Below are 18,440 nucleotides of genomic sequence, written 5' to 3' on the forward strand. Positions count from 1 at the left end.
AAGATAAATTAACTATATGTTCCCTATGTGCCAACTCCAAGAAATGATGTATAGCTCCATTTCTCACCACCTGTGCAAGATAAAAAATATTGTTCTTTTGCCAATACTTATCATCTCATTCTAGTAGATAATGATTATACCAAAGAGGCGTACAACAAAGAGATCCCCTTATTCTCAGCCATCCTTTGATAGTAGCCCACGCTTTAGTAAATAGCTTCCTAGAGTCTCTATGTTCCTGTTGGATAATAGATAGCTGGCAGGACTCCAATAGCATAAATATATTATCGTATGAAGCACTGTTAACCAAGATCCGACAAAGTAAACTTTTCTACCATTGGCAAAAAATCCATAACTGCAGCTATAAAATAGTTCTTAAAGTAGGGAAGATTTAACCCTCCCTGCTCCATAGGTTTGTAGAGATACTCCAACTTCAGCCTTACCCGCTTTCTTCCCCAGAGTAAGTCATTAAAAATTCTCTCAATTAAAATGAAGAACTTATCCTCAATCCATTTTGGAGAGTTCCTAAGGACATAGAGGAGTTGGTGTAGTATCACCATCTTCACCAGGGATATTCTGTCAGTTCTAGATAGAGGAAGTCAAAGCCATACCATAATTTTAGACATCAATCTACTAATCAAAGTAATCAAATTGAGCTGAATTAAATCTCCAGTCCTGGGAGATATCATAATGCCCAAGTATTCAAATGAATCTGCAATATTTAAATTACTCAAGGGACCATCAATAGAATATTCAGGTCTATCTACAGGCATGAGAGTTGTCTTTGACCAGTTAATGTCTAGGCCCGAGACTGCACCAAAAGGAGTTAACTATTTGGATAAGTTCTGAAAGTACAATATTAGTATGGTTTATAAAAAAACAGGACATCATCTGCATATAAGTAGGGCTGAGCGAATCCGAACTGTAAAGTTCTGGTTCGTACCGAACTTTAGAATTTTTGGACCCTGGACCCGAACCCGAACATTTCAGTAAAAGTTCAGGTTCGGGTTCGGTGTTCGGCGATTTCATGGCGCTTTTTGAAGGGCTGCAGAGCAGCCAATCAACAAGCGTTTAACTCTGTGCCTTTAGAAGCCATCACAGCCATGCCTACTAATGGCATGGCTGTCATTGGCCAGTGCAGCATGTGACCCAGCCTCTATATAAGCTGGAGTCACGTAGCGCTGCACGTCACTGTGCTGTGCTTAGTGTAGGGATAGGATGCTGCTGCTGTGAGGGAGAGAATAGGAAATACACTTTAATCAGAACTGCAATTTAACTCAGCGATCTACATAGATTTTGTTGTGTGGGTGCAGTGTACAATATTTTTACCATGCCCTGAGCCCAGTGACAGAGAAAAATAACTTTTACCTGTCTGTTAGTTAGGTGGGTGGCGGCGGCCATTTTATGCAAGCTCAGTGCACCAGCACTGCACATGTGCTTTTGTGACATTGAAATCCAAGCTTGAAATACTGCAATAATAAATTGGGTTTAAAAAAACACCCATTTTTGGCAATATCCTACATCTGGTGCCTTTGCAGCATTAGTCAGTGTGCAATTTAAACTAGAAATACAGCTATAATTTTCTGGGTTTTAAAAAACACCCTTTTTGCATCTGTACGTGTGAAATTCAAGCATTATACAGTATACTGCTGTCATATTCTGTTTAAAAAAAAAAAAAACACCCATTTTGGGCAAAGTACAAAATATTGCAGCCTTTGATGCCTGTGATTGTTAAAAACAACCTTGAAATACTTATTTTCTGGCATTGAAAAAACACCAATTTTTGGCAATACCCTCCATCTGGGGCCTCTGCCGCATTAGTCAGTGTGCAATTTAAGCTAGAAATACAGCTATAATTTTCTGGGTTTTAAAAAAATACTCATTTAGGGCAAAATACTTAATTTGCGGCCTTGTCTGCATCTGTCAGTGTGAGATACACGCTTTAGGCTGTGCTATTCTGGTATAAAAAAAAAACACCCATTTTGGGCAAAATACTTAATTTGCGGCCTTGTCTTCATCTGTGCAATTTAAGCTAGAAATACAGCTATAATTTTCCGGGTTTTAAAAAAAAAACACTATTTTTGGGCAAAATACTCAACTTTAAGGCCCTTGCTGCATCTGTACGTGTGAAATTCATGTGTTATATCCTGCTGTCATATTCTGGTATTAAAAAAAACACACATTTAGCTACAAAATCTTAGTTTTGCAGCCTTGTCTGCATCTGTACGTGTGAGATACACTCTTTTAGATACCCTTTATTCTGCTATTAAAAAAATACCCATTTAGGGCAACAAATCGTAATTTTGCAGCCTTTGCTGCATCTGTCATTGTGAGATACACCCTTCACATACTGCTGTGCTATTCTAGTATTAAATAAACACCCATTTTGGGCAAAAATCTTAATTTGTGGCCTTGCCTGCATCTGTATGTGTGAGATACTGATGTGCTATTCTGGTATTAAAGAAAACACCCATTTAGGGTAAAAATCTTAATTTTGCAGCCTTTGCTGCATATGTCATTGCGAGATACACCCTTTAGATACTGTAGTTCATGTTACCAGCATCACAGAGGGCTGTCAGAATGCAGCACTTCCAGGCCTTGCTTCGAGAAATGCTGCATTCTACTGTTGCAGGCACTGGCAGAGGAATTTCCACTCACAGACAAACAGTTGCGAGTACCAATCCAACAGTGCATGCAAGAAGAGGGCGGTTTGAAGATGTATTGATCACTTCGGATATAAGATCATTCTTGCAACCAACCCATCGACAGCCGCCTTCCGGATCCAGCTTCAGGGAATGCCTAGACCGACAGGTGTCTGACTACATCGGGTTAACGGCCGATGTGGATGCTCTAAGTAGCGAGGAACCCCTGGACTACTGGTTGTGCAGGCTTGACCTGTGGCCAGAGCTGGCACAATTTTCCATGGAACTTTTGGCTTGCCCCTCGTCTAGTGTCCTTTCCGAAAGGACGTTCAGCGCAGCAGGGGGGATCGTGACCTATAACCAAACTCTCCTAGCTCCCCACAGTATGGACTACCTCACATTTCTAAAAATGAATGAGGAATGGATCTTGGAGAAATTTAATGACCACTTTTAATTGAATTTCCTCATGCCAGCCCACACATATCCGCCACCACCCAGAACAAAGAATGGTCCCTGTCTTATGTAAATACAACGGCATAAAAGGCCTTTTCTGTCCGGTGAATGCCTAATGTTTGGGGCCACGGAGGAATTCAAGACCTGTGACAACCATGTGTTATTGAATTTAAACTATTATCATTTGGGGTTTTATCAAGAGGGGGAATTTCATTAGCCATGTTTCTAATCTAATTTTATATTTTTATTTATTTTAAACATTCAGTGAGGAACAGAGGTATTTGAACACCCAGCGATTTTGTAAGTTCTCCCACTTATAAATCATGGAGGGGTCTGAAATTCACATTGTAGGAGCATTCCCACTCTGAGAGACAGAATTTAAAACAAAAATTCAGGAAATCACATTGTATGATTTTTAAAGAATGTATTTGTCTTGCACTTGCTGAATATAAGTATTTGAACACCTGAGAAACAGCAAGAATTTTGGTTCTCAAATACCTGTTACTGTGCCTTTAAAAAGTCCACCTCTACTCCACTCATTAATCTAACTTAGTAGCACCTGTCTGAGCTCTTTAAAGACCCCTGTCCACCCCACAGTCAGACAACAACTACTACCATGGGCAAGCCTAAAGAGCTGTCAAAAGACACCAGTGACAAAATTGTGGACCTCCACAAGGCTGGAAAGGGCTACGGGGCGATTGCCAAGCAGCTTGGTGAAAATAGATCAACTGTTGGAGCAATTCTTAGAAAATTGAAGAAGCTAAAGATGACTTTCAGTCTCCCTCGGACAAGAACAAATACAGCACTGTGCCAATGTATCACAGCTATGACAATAAAGATGTTACAAGCATATATATATATATATATATATATATATATATATGTTATACATATATATAATATGCTCATATTTATCAATATACTCAGTACATTACATATTTCTAGTAAGTTCTGTGCGTAGAGCATCCAGTAACCGCTGAGCAGAGTATAATGTTTGTGTGGAAGAACACCATATACCCCATACCTTTTGGAATTTAAGTGTGCATCTATTTTTAAACACTATGTTCTCATACGGGATAATAGTATTAACTAGCAACTTCCATTGCGATAGGGAGGGTGGCCTGTCTCCCATCCATCCGATGGCTATTGCTTTGCGTGCTAAAAACAACATTTCTCTCAGGAACACTCTAGTATGATGGGAGAAGGATGCCTCATCAACAATACTGAAGAGGCATACTTTAGGATGAAATGGGAGCGTACAATATAATAAGCCTGAAAGAAAGGCAATCACATCTTTCCAGAATTTTTGTACATAGGACCATGTCCAAACAAGATGCCAAAAATCTGCGTTATACCTCGCACACCTATGGCATCTAGAATGAGTTAGCCTGCCCATTTTACATAATCTAGCTGGGGATAGGTAGCTCTGATGTAACATACACAATTGTATAATTTGTTGTTTATAGCAGGGGATACCAGTGTTCGAGATTCTAAGACATCCGCAATGTCATCTTCTGACAGATCAGGAATCAAAGTCTGCCATTTAGATACTGCTAAGATCGGGATTCCTTTCAACTTAGTACTCAAGAGATGGGTATATAGTGCAGAAATGAAACCTCGTGGACCCCGAGAGCAAATAATTCAGATCATGGGAAAGTTGGATATGAGAACCGGGGTATTGCAAAAGTGAGTTTGCATAACATGATGGAGTTGCAGGAATTTATAAAACGCCGTTCTAGGCAACCCGTGTCTGCGACTCATAGAGTCAAATTCATTGAATATGTTGTTACTATATAAATCCCCTAAAATAATGACCCCATGGTTTTTCCAAAATGGGTTACCTGGTAGGGAAAGTAAGGAGGGAAACATAGGATTATCCCATAAGAGGGTCTCTATAATATTATTCTGCACCTCATGCATATGTTTACATGCTGACCAAACCTGTATAGCTACTTTGAATATGTAGTAATCTCCAGGGAAATAACTTTAGTTTTTACCTGAACCGGCCATAAGGTGTTAAGATTAGGTATGTGGCAAGATGTCTTTCCTGTCTGGTTAGAAGGTTGTCGGACGAAATCCATGATTGTATATTCCTCAGTTGACCTGCCAGATAGTATAAATAAACGTCCGGTAAAGACATCCCCCCAGGGCCGACTTAATGTAGTAACAGATAGTTTCGGTCTGTTCTGACCCCATATAAATGGTGACATTAAAGAAGTGAGTTTCTGAAAGAACATCTTAGGTACTACATAGGACGCATGTTGCAGTACATATAAGCATTTGGGTAAAACAATAAGTTTTTTATTAAGTTTTATTAAGTTAATTCGTCCAGATACCGAAAGTGGTAACCCACGCCACGCTTTATATTTATCCTTGCAATATTCTAGTAGAGGTTGAGTATTCAGAGCATGGAAAGACTCAGCATCTTTAGTAATATAGATACCTAGATACTTATAGCTAGAGACAATGGGTAATTCTCTGTGAGGGAAATCTACATCCGGCGTATAAAGGGGACATATTATTGACTTGGACCAATTAATCCGGAGACCTGAATAGTTGTCAAACGTCTCAATTTGGGATATAGCTCTGGGAAGTGTGGTCACCACTTTAGACATAAATAACACCATGTCGTCAGCATATAAGCCCACTCTATCTTCTTGCTCTACTATGCACACACCTTTAAATTGCACATCATCCCTAATGCATATAGCTAAGGGCTCTATGGCAAGTGCAAAGAGCAATGGGGATAAAGGGCACCCCTGGCGCGTACCACGTCTCAAATCAAAACTTTCCGAAACTGACCCGTTCACTAATATATTAGCCCTAGGTTGTTTATATAGTATGAATATCCATTTAATGAATTTGGGTCTAAATCCAAAGTGTTGAAGGGTCAGAAATAGATACGGCCATTCTACAGAATCAAATGCTTTTGCGGTATAAAGGGATGCCAGAACCTCCCTCTTAAGCCCTATCTGAGTCACCACTTGTACCCTTCTGATGTTATCAGTGGTAGATCTACCAGGCAAGAATCCAGATTTAATTTTTGCTAGAATTTTATAGTCAATATTTAACAAGGATATTGGTTTATACGTTCCGCAGTCAGCTGGATCCTTGCCTAGCTTAAGTAGCACCACAATTGTGGCATCATATAGTGACGAAGGCAGGGACCCCTTAATAAAAGCATCTTCATACATATGAAGCAGTATTGGGTTTATGTGCTCAGCATATTTAATATACGCTTCCAGGGGCAGTCCATCAGGTCCGGGAAATTTCCCTTTGGCTAATTGTGATATTGCTTCCGTTAGCTCCAAAGCTGTTATAGGAGCATCTAGAAGGTCTACCGCTTCTTGCGTCAGTCTGGGGAAGTCTAGCTCATTAAGATAAGTAATTGTGTCTTCCATCCTGTAATCTACCTTAGTATCATATAGATCCCTATAATATTCCTGGAACCTTCTAGTTATAGCTTCTGGCTCCAGCAGCATTTGATTATCCACATCTTTAATACGCAGAACTGTGGGAGACATCCGATTTTTCCATACTATATGGGCGAGTAACTTACTGGATTGGTTACCAAATTCAAAGTGAAAAACATCTTACTTTGGGCTTTCTCTTTGAGAAGTGTGAGATATTGTCTTCTCTATTTTGATTGTTAGGGTTTGCTATATAAACTCTCTCTAGTCTGGACCACTCCATTGCCAATTCCTCTTCTTGTCTAGTTGCAGATCTTTTAATAAAAGAGATGGAGGATCTCAAACACCCCCTTAAATACGCCTTCATACTATTGTATATTCTTCATTATTATCATGGTTTGACATAAACTCATAAACAGTGACAGCCAAAAGGAATGGATTCTCATAGAGAGTCTGTTCCCACTCCTATTATTCGCTTGCAATTCTAACTGTAAAGGTGAGTGGTCAGAGATTCCTCTCGAACCATATTCAATGTGATAAGCTACTAAACACATAATTGGATTACCAAAAGCATAATCTATACGTGATAGGGTATTGTGACTAATTGAATGGCACGAGTAGTGTCTAGTGTCAGGATGTTTTAAACGCCACAAGTCTACCGAGCCCACTTCCTCCATTAATGTCGCTAACTGCGCCATGGGAGCTGCGCGTTTAACTGCAACTTCGTTGGACAAAAATCTATCTATGTCAGCATCCATCATCCTATCAAAGTCTCCCAGGCATATTGTTTTGGCTTGAGGGTAGGATGCTGAGAAACTGATGATTTCTTGATGTATAATCTGAAGGGATGAGGGGGGTGGTATATACACACCTAAAATCACATGCATGATGCAATCTATGTATGCTGCCACAAACACAAATCTCCCAGAAGGATCCACCTGATATGCCTCTACTTCCCATCTAAGTGATTTGTGCACCAGCAAAAACACTCCCCTAGACATATTAGTATAGCATGAGTGCTGTGCCCATTGGACCCACGGCTTCTGAATCCTTCTTATGGTGTCTGCGGTTTCCTGAAAACACAATATGTGGGGATTGTATCATCTGACCGCAGAGAAAATCATAGTACGTTTCCTATTACTCCAAAATCCTTTTATGTTCCAAGACATTATACATATCTCTGCCATCTTGTCTTAGTAAAACTATTGTAACCGCTCTCTGGTCTCACGCTCAGCAGGTCCCACCACTCTATTAGGACTGAGTAATAGTTTCGATATCTCATCCTAGATCTAGCCTCATTAGCACAATGCATAACATAAAACAGCTGAACATTGAAACATAACATATCGTAGATATTATACAACTTTACGGAGTCAATAGTAAGACTTCCGATATTCACGCATTGTCTGCGGTGAGAACACATGGTGAATCATGTGGCACTTGTAAATACGGGGTGTGCGAATGGTTAACTCACCAGTTGCCCTAATTAAATTTAAACGTATATAAAGTGGAGAGAAAAAAAAAAGGGGGAAAAAGGGCCCCACCCCTAACCTCTTACATCCAGGACTGTAACCCCATCATATTGATTCACAGAGGTATAATGTTTACTCTCTTTATCTCAGCGATATAGGATCTCAAGTTTAAGTCCTATGTCATATCAGAGTTTTTTGCGTTATCCCGTCACCGGTATATCTAGAACCCTATGACTCATATCAAACTGTGATTATTCCCAGATTACTCATTAGACTGATACGTTGCACATTATGGAAGATATACAAAAAGTAAGACGAGGGAAGAAGAACTAAATGGGAAAACGAACAAAGGAGAAAAAGACAGTCAGAAAGCTGAGAGGAGAGTACAAGTAAATCACATTAATATGATTACTCAATTAAGGTGACCGCAGGTCAAGGGCAACGTATCTTTTGGCTAGTTGTCCCTTTTCTTCAGCTACTGGAGTATCAAGGGTTGGCTTCTCTCCCGGTCTTGCTTGCCTGTTCTTGCCATCCAGCCAGCTGATGGCTTCCTCCGGGGTGTTAAAGAAACGGCTGGTCTCTCCAACTACCCTCAATCTGGCTGGATATGCCATGGAGTAGGGCAAGTTCATTTTTCTTAGCCTTTTCTTCGCGATAGTGAAGGTGGCCCTGCGATTTTTGTAATTCAGCTGAGAAATCTGGGAAAATCATGACGGTGGTGTTGTCATATCTCAGCTCTTGCTTGTTGCGCGCCAACTGTAGCACATGATCCCTGTCAGTGGACTTCAGCAATCTCACCAGCAATGGCCTAGGAGGCGCCCCCGGTGGAAGAGGTCTAGCTAGAATACGGTGTGCTCGTTCAATGATAAAAGCCGATGAGAACTGGCTGGATATGCCATGGAGTAGGGCAAGTTCATTTTTCTTAGCCTTTTCTTCGCGATAGTGAAGGTGGCCCTGCGATTTTTGTAATTCAGCTGAGAAATCTGGGAAAATCATGACGGTGGTGTTGTCATATCTCAGCTCTTGCTTGTTGCGCGCCAACTGTAGCACATGATCCCTGTCAGTGGACTTCAGCAATCTCACCAGCAATGGCCTAGGAGGCGCCCCCGGTGGAAGAGGTCTAGCTAGAATACGGTGTGCTCGTTCAATGATAAAAGCCGATGAGAACGTGGCTTCCGTAAAGGTATTTCTGAGCCAAGTGGTAATAAATCCGCAAGGGTTGTTTCCTTCGGTTCTCTCTGGCAGCCCAATGATGCGCAAATTATTTATTCGCGTGCGATTCTCGTAATCATCGCACTTTTGTTGCCAAAATGCAACCTTCTTTTCCAGCTCTTGTATTTTATCTGGAAGAGGTGTTATGCAGTCTTCCACTGCCGATATTCTGGTTTTGGTTTCTCTAATGCATTCCCGCATGGTCTGCATATCGTGATGCAGTAGGCCAATGTCGAGCTTCACCTCCTCCAACTTGCCCATGATGGAAGAGCGACAGGTAGCAATTGCCTGCAATAATTGGTCTGTGACCTTTTCTAATGATAGCTCAGTCTCCGATGTCCCCTCTTCACAATGTTCAAAATTATCCTTAGCAGTCGGGGTTGGAGAGCGGGAACATGAGCCGGCTCCATCTAGGTCTTCAGTACGAGCAAATTCCGGGAGTTTTTCTGCCGCGGACAGCAGTCTGTTTCGGAACATTCTTTCCTCGGGGTCTTCCCGATCTTATGCTCGTCCTGGATGAAATGTTTGTGTTCTGTAAATTTCAGGATTATTGAGAAGTTAGGGCTTGGGTCTGGAGCTCAACTAAATGCTTCCGCTCATAGCAGCTTCCGGCCACGCCCCGTTTTTGGTCTAAACTTTACTCGTTGTGTTTGGAGGAAAAACAAGGATTGGTTGCATCCCAAGAACACTATCCCTAATGTGAAGCATGGGGGTGGTAACATCATGCTTTGGGGGTGCTTTTCTGTGAAGGGGACAAGACGACTGCACTGTATTAAGGAGAGGATGAATGAGGCCATTTATTTTGAAATTGTGTGCAACAACCTCCTTCCCTCAGTCAGAGTATTGAAGATGGGTCATGGCTGGGTCTTCCAAAATGACAACGACCCGAAGCACACAGCCAGGATAACCAAGGAGTGGCTCCGTAAGAAGCATATCAAGGTTCTGGAGTGGCCTAGCCAGTCTCCAGACCTAAATCCAATAGAACATCTTTGGAGGGAGCTGAAACTCTGTGTTGCTCAGTGACAGCCCCGAAACCTGACAGATCTAGAGAAGATCTGTGTGGAGGCGTGGACCAAAATTCCTGTTGCAGTGTGTGGAAAAAAGGTCAAGAACTACAAGAAACATTTGACCTCTGTAATTGGAAACAAAGGCTTCTGTACTAAATATTAACACTGATTTGCTCAGGTGTTCAAAATTCTTATGTTCAGCAGTGCAAGACAAATCAATTCTTAAAAAATCATACAATGTGAATTTCAGACCCCTCCATGATTTCTAAGTCAGATAAATTGCAAAATTGCAGGGTGTTCAAATACTTATGTTCCTAACTGTATGTATTTGACATATATTTGTACTGGCCTGCAGTAAAATTGATATCCAATGACCGTCTAATAGTATACCTTCAGCCACATAATCATTTGTTCTTTTCTGTACATTGAATGAATAATTTTTGGGGCCTGAACTCCACTGGCCTTAAGTAAAATTGCTATCCAATGACAGTCTAATATACCTCCAGCCACATAATCACTTGATGTTTTCTGTACGGTGAATGTCTAATATTTGGGGCCTATACTCCAATGGCCTGCAGTAAAATTGATATTCAATGACTGTCTAATATACCTTCAGCTAGAGATGGTCTTGCGGTTCGCCCGGCGGTCTTTCCGCGGTGAACTTTGCTCATTCGCGGTTCGCCAAACATGCGAACATATGGCGATATTTTCGCCCGCCATATTCTTTTACATTGTGAAGAACTTTGACCCATGACACATCCATCAGGTGGTACAGGACACCCATTTGAGACGTTTCAGCACACGGATATACCCCCTACCTTATAAATAAACCTGATCTGGCCGCCATTTCACATTCAGTCTTTTGCCAGTGTAGGGAGAGGTTGCTGTGTGGAACAGGGACAGGCTGTTAGGGACACCAAACGCTAGCTAATAGGGCCACAAAAGTCATTTTAAGGACTGGTATAGGTGTGATACACACAGGCGTGTGATATACTTATAATATACTTTTATAATGAGTCAAAAACACAGATAGATCTATATAGTGATCACCTGTAAGTCAGGGACTTAGGGGGCTAGGGGCTTACTGGGACCATTTTTATATAGGGTAAGGTTCCGGACGGAGTCACTCTTATCAGGGCGGGTGCTCTGTGGTTAGGCTATCAGGGACAGTTCTTTGCCCACCCTGTCCTTCAATACCACATCATCATCTAGCCCAGGAATGGATGTTTTTTGCTTTCCCTCCTGGATTCATCGATGTGCACTGGAACCCCCCAGATTGTGGTAGGACATATGGTTTCTGATTTGGTGCCACCGAGCATCTGATTTAGTGCCGCCATGCACTTGTTATTGCCTACCACATCTATGCTTTTTGCTTAACTTTAATAATTTGATTAATTTTCATTTTGAGGGATATCTTTTAATAGTAACATTATTAAAAGTTACGTTTTATCTTTATGTATATTTTAATGGATTACCTTCCTTGTACAATGTTATAATATACTTTCTAACATAGAAAGTATATTATAGTGCATTTGTATTGTGCAGCAGTTGTGTGCGGTTCTGCTGCTATACCGCAGGTATATAGAGGGACAAGGGTTATTGGAACAAATCATTTCTACTGGTGTGATATACCAGTTGCCCCCCAAAAAAGGGATTGAAGCAAGCGTGGTATATACCAATAATATGCTTTCTATATAGTGCATTTAGGTAGCGCAACAGGGCACATTTAAGAGAATTTCCCTTTAAGACACATTTTTTGTTGGAATTTTTGTCATTGATCCCCCTCTAGTACAGGTATGTCACTGTACCATGTTGTGGGACTATTTGTGAACTTCTACTAAGTATTTGGTGGCTGAAAATATGAGCTGAAGGATTTTCGGGTTCGCCTGCCATTAAAGTGAATGGGGCCCGCCGCGAACTTGAGGTTCGCGAACATTTGATCGCGTTTGCTCGATCGCGTCAGTGAACCGTCCGGCCAATGTTCGTCCATCACTACCTCCAGCCACATAATCACTTGTTCTTTTCTGTATGGTGAATGTATAATTTTTGGGGCCTGTAGTCCACTGGCCTGAAGTAAAATTGATATCCATTGACCGTATAATATACCTCCAGCCACATAATCACTTGATTTCTGTCCGGTGAATGCCTAATGTTTGGGGTCTTTACTCCCGTTGTCTAAAATAAAATGGTCCCACCTAAGGGGTGCAGACTGTATGGTATTGGTTGGCACGCTGGCACCGGAATAACAAAGACCTCCATCTTATTGGTATTGAATTATATATCTTAGTTTCAGGCTGATGAAGGAATAAATTAATAAAACTAATGCAGCATAATTCTCCCTGCACTCTCCCTCTCCAATATTCTTCTATTAATTGTTTTCAGCAACACTCTTCCTAGCGCATTAGCACTTGCCAAATCTCTGCTTATGCTCAGCTTACAGGAAAATGGCAGAGACCATTGCATGGGAATCAGGATTTTATAGGGCTGCGACAGCACAAGGAATGGCTATCGGAGGATTGGCTTGCTGCGCGGCATTGTGGATGATCTCACATTCCCAGGCTCATCTCCTTTATACTTTGTTTTGCTTTGTAACACATGCAGCTGCCATTTTAGGAAAACCTGAACCAAGTTTGCATGGTTGGCAGATGATGGGGATGTCAGTTCAGTGTCGGGATTCGAACCCGTGACCAGCCACATCCCAGGCGGTAGCCCTGCTTACTAGGCTACCGTCCTCTCTGGACATTACTCCCTGAAACCTATTATATAACCTCAGTCTTGCCAAGCCTTGCTCATCACCCTTGATTCCCCACACCTGGTACTTCCCTATATAAGTCCAGCCCCTTGCACTCTAGCTTGCTGATTATTGAGCTCCTGAGCCTTGATCAAGCTTCTCCTCATCTGCTGCTCTTGCTACAACTGGAAGTCCACTGCTGACCAGGAATTGCCTACCGACTACTCTTCTGCTTGTCCCTACCTACTGAACTGCTACCACCGTTGCCTTCCGGATTGTCTGACTACGCTTACTGCCGCCTGCCCTGACCCACCGCCTGCCTACCGACTACTCTTCTGCTTGTCCCTACCTACTGAACTGCTACCACCGTTGCCATCCGGATTGTCTGACCACGCTTACTGCCGCCTGCCCTGACCCACCGCCTGCCTACCGACTACGCCTCTGCCAGACTTCCTGCACCTACTACCTGCCTGCGGTCCTTGCCACTGGGCTCCACTCCTACCTCCAGCCAGCGGTCCTCTGACTCAGGTGAGCCTGTAGGACTGTTACAGAATAATCAGCCACACTATGGAGTCCGCAATGGCCACTCTGCGTAAGCAGGTCTCCGAACTTCAAGAATTTGGTACTACATATCAGGAGAAATTTGCCCAGCTCCAAGGCGTAGTCCAAAGCCAACAGAGGGAGATTATTGAACTACAGAGGCAACTCCTGGACGTTCGCGGCGCGCCCGCAGACACCCGCATGCCACTCCCATCAAGATTCAGCGGCGACAGACGCCAGTATCGAGGGTTTCTAAACCAATGCCGCATCTATTTTCAGATGTACCCGGCCCCCTTCACCACCGAGAAAACGAAGGTGCTATTCGTGGTCAATCTCCTGACGGATGAAGCATTAGCATGGGCATCACCATACGTGGAGACTAACAGTCAGCTCCTGGACAACCTAAACAACTTTATCACCGCCATGAGCCAAGTCTTCGATGACCCCAACCGCTGTGCGACAGCCGAGGCGCGACTACATGGTCTGCGGCAAGGGAGACGCTCCGTCGCCGAATACACCGCCGAGTTTCGCCTTTGGGTCACGGACACCACCTGGAACCCAGCGGCACAGAGAAGCCAATTCCGGCGAGGACTGTCAGAATTAATAAAGGACGAACTCGCCAGAGTTGAGGCCCCGGACGATCTGGATGACTTCATTCAGTTATGCATCCGGATAGATCAAAGACTCTCCGAGAGGAAGAAAGAAAGACTCTGGTCCTCGGACCACAGACCCACTTACTCCTTATCTTCCACCGCCCAGCGCGACCCCCAGTCAGTAACTGAACCTATGCAGGTCGACGCTCTACGTAGGTCTCTATCCACAGCTGAGAAGGAGAGAAGGCTGGCCGAAAACCTCTGCCTCTACTGTGGGGAGCCGGGTCATTTTGCCATCAAATGTCCTCATAAGATCCGAAAGACTATTGCCGTCACGGAGCTAAAGGAGCAACCACAGACTCCAACCCCGCCAGCAGCCCCGGAAAATAACAACACGGCGGCTCATGGATCCCACTTCATCGTCCCCATCCTCATCGACATTGAGGGGCGACAACTCCCCTGTTCAGCGATGTTAGACTCCGGGGCGGGAGGCAACTTCATGGACCTAACCTTCGCCCGCGAAAAGAACATTCCACTGACAATCAAGGCAGCCCCCGTTGACCTGGAAACCGTCCACGGATCCCCACTCTCCTCGGAGCCGGCCACTCACGAGACCACCGAACTACAACTCCTCATAGAACCTGATCACCGTGAAAAGATCCACTTCTCTCTGATCGCCTCCCCGAAGTTCCCAGTGATCTTGGGCATCCCATGGTTGGCCACCCACAACCCCTCGGTGGACTGGGAAACCCGCTGCATACGATTCCCATCCGAGTTCTGCACGCTAAATTGCTCCCACAAACCCGTCCTTCCACCCGAAGACACCACCATCTCAAAACTATCCGTCAAGGATCTGCTACCCCCTCAATACCGTGAGTTCCAGGATGTCTGCGACAATAAAAATGCAGACAAGCTGCCACCACACCGACCCTATGACTGCCCTATAGAACTGTTGCCCGGGGCCGAAATACCCTTTGGCAGTATCTACTCCCTCTTAGAGCCTGAACTCAGGGCTCTGAAAGAGTACCTGGACGAGGACCTGAGGAAGGGGTTCATCCGGCCCTCCACCTCCCCCGCGGGAGCCCCCTTTTTCTTCGTAGACTGCATAGACTACAGAAAGCTTAATGACATAACCGTAAAAAAACGGTACCCGCTCCCACTGATTTCCGAACTCCTTGAGAGACTCCGGGAAGCAAAGATCTTCACCAAACTCGACCTTCGAGGGGCCTACAACCTCGTCCGAATCCGCCCTGGGGACGAATGGAAGACCGCCTTCCGGACACGTTATGGTCATTTCGAGTACCTGGTCATGCCTTTCGGACTCTGCAATGCTCCCGCCACCTTCCAGCACTTCATTAACGACGTCCTCAGGGACATGCTGGATCTGTTTGTAGTCGTTTACCTGGACGACATCTTGATCTTCTCTGAAGACCTCGAGCAGCACCGCGAACACGTCCGCAGGGTACTGCAGAGACTCAGACAGAACTCTCTCTATATCAAGCTAGAGAAATGCGAGTTTGAGCGAACCACCACTCAGTTCCTCGGATACATCATCTCCCCAGAGGGCCTAAGTATGGACCCGGGGAAGGTCCAAGCTGTGATGAACTGGCCCATTCCGAAAAACGAGATACAAAGATTCATTGGCTTCGCCAACTTCTATCGGAAGTTTATCCGGAACTTCTCCAAGATCATATCACCAATCACCCAACTCACCAAGAAGGCAGTCCCCTTCTCCTGGACACCCGAGGCCCAGGAGGCCTTCACCAAGTTGAAACTCTTCTTCACTTCTGCCCCAATCCTAATCCACCCGAACCCCGAGCTCCCATTTACAGTCGAAGTGGATGCATCAGACTCTGCGGTGGGGGCAGTTTTGTCACAACGGACAGGGGAGAGGATGCTATTACACCCGTGCGCATATTTCTCCCGCCAGATGTCCCCCTCCGAGAAGAACTATGACATTGGGAACAAAGAACTGCTGGCGATCAAGGATGCCTTCTCCGAGTGGAGACACCTGCTGGAGGGAGCCACCAACCCCATAATTGTACTAACTGACCACAAGAACCTCGAGTTCATCCGCAGCGCTAAGAGACTCTCAGCCAGACAGGCCAGATGGAGCCTATTCTTTTCCTGCTTCAACTATCTCATCACCTATCGCCCTGGATCAAAAAACGGCAAGGCTGACGCCCTCTCCAGAATGTTTTCCGAGCCCTCACAGAGTAACAAGGGCCAAAATAACATCTTACCCGAGAGAAGGGTCGTAGGGGCCACCTACTCTAAAGAACTCCTGGGCACAATCAAAGAAGGATACGAAAATGACCCCTTCCTCGCCCACCCCACAAGGAATATCAGCCTTACGTTTAAGAACGGTCATTGGTTTCATCAGGACCTACAACTATATGTACCAGAAATCGCACGGCTCGAAGTGCTCAAATTCAACCATGACTCCAAGCTGGCCGGCCATTTTGGCATAAGAAAGACCCAGGAGCTTCTCTCCCGCTCCTTCTGGTGGCCAACATACAAGGAGGACATCAAGAGGTACATCTCCTCGTGCGCGGTCTGTGCCCGCAATAAGACTCTTCGTTCCTCCCCTGTGGGTCTGTTACAACCCCTCCCTATTCCCTCCCGCCCCTGGGGCTTGATCTCCATGGACTTTGTGGTAGACCTTCCTCCTTCAAAAGGGATGAACACTATCCTGGTCGTGGTCGACCGTCTCACCAAGATGGCCCATTTCATCCCCTACAAAGGCATACCCACCGCCAAACAGACGGCCGATCTAATTCTCAGAGAGGTCTTCAGGCTGCATGGGATCCCAGACGACGTGGTCTCCGACCGAGGCGTACAATTTGCCTCAAAGTTCTGGAAGAACTTCTGCCTGGCGCTCGGGGTTAAAGTGAACCTATCCTCCGCTTTCCACCCTCAGTCAAACGGGCAGACTGAGAGAACTAATCAGACCCTAGAGCAGTACCTACGCTGTTTCAGCTCCCACCTGCAGGATGACTGGCTTGACCATCTCCCCACGGCCGAGTTCGCCTACAACAATGCTGAGCATAGCTCAACCAAGCACAGCCCTTTCTTTGCTAACACAGGCTCGCACCCGGTGTTCATTCCCCACCTGCCCGTCGCCTCCACCCTCCCAGCAGTGGCCGAACGCCTAACAACCCTACAGGAGGCACAAAAGAACATTATAGACAACCTCCAGCTCGCCCAGAGGCGTTTTAAACAGGGAGCAGACAGACGTCGCAAACCCACCCCGGGCTTCCATGTGGGAGACAAGGTGTGGCTGTCCACCAGGAACCTCAGATTGAAGGTCCCCTCCAAAAAGTTGGCCCAAAGATACATGGGTCCGTTTCGGGTCACCGAACAAATCAACGAGGTCACGTTCCGGCTCGACCTTCCGGACTCCATTAGGGTGCACCCTGTCTTCCATTGCTCACTCCTCAAGCCATACGTGGAGAACACCTTCACAGGCCGCCACTCGCCCCCTCCACCACCCGTGAGGGTACAGGGTGAAGAAGAATACGTTGTCGCAAAGATCCTCGACTCCAGGATCCACCGGGGAAGACTACAATACCTAATTGGGTGGGAGGGTTACCCTCCCGAGGATAACTCCTGGGAGCCAGAAGAAAATGTCCACGCCCCCAGACTGGTAAAAGAGTTCCACCAACGGCACCCCGGTAAGCCTGCCCCTGCGGTGCCCGGAGGTCACCTTGGAAGGGGGGGAGTACTGTCGGGATTCGAACCCGTGACCAACCACATCCCAGGCAGTAGCCCTGCTTACTAGGCTACCGTCCTCTCTGGACATTACTCCCTGAAACCTATTATGTAACCTCAGTCTTGCCAAGCCTTGCTCATCACCCTTGATTCCCCACACCTGGTACTTCCCTATATAAGTCCAGCCCCTTGCACTCTAGCTTGCTGATTATTGAGCTCCTGAGCCTTGATCAAGCTTCTCCTCATCTGCTGCTCTTGCTACAACTGGAAGTCCACTGCTGACCAGGAATTGCCTACCGACTACTCTTCTGCTTGTCCCTACCTACTGAACTGCTACCACCGTTGCCTTCCGGATTGTCTGACTACGCTTACTGCCGCCTGCCCTGACCCACCACCTGCCTACCGACTACTCTTCTGCTTGTCCCTACCTACTGAACTGCTACCACCGTTGCCATCCGGATTGTCTGACCACGCTTACTGCCGCCTGCCCTGACCCACTGCCTGCCTACCGACTACGCCTCTGCCAGACTTCCTGCACTTACTACCTGCCTGCGGTCCTTGCCACTGGGCTCCACTCCTACCTCCAGCCAGCGGTCCTCTGACTCAGGTGAGCCTGTAGGACTGTTACATTCAGGGAGAGAACTGTTGCAGCCAGACAATTCCTCTGCCAGT

This window comes from Bufo bufo, chromosome 3 (genome assembly GCF_905171765.1).
Source record: "Bufo bufo chromosome 3, aBufBuf1.1, whole genome shotgun sequence".
NCBI classification, from domain to species: domain Eukaryota; kingdom Metazoa; phylum Chordata; class Amphibia; order Anura; family Bufonidae; genus Bufo; species Bufo bufo.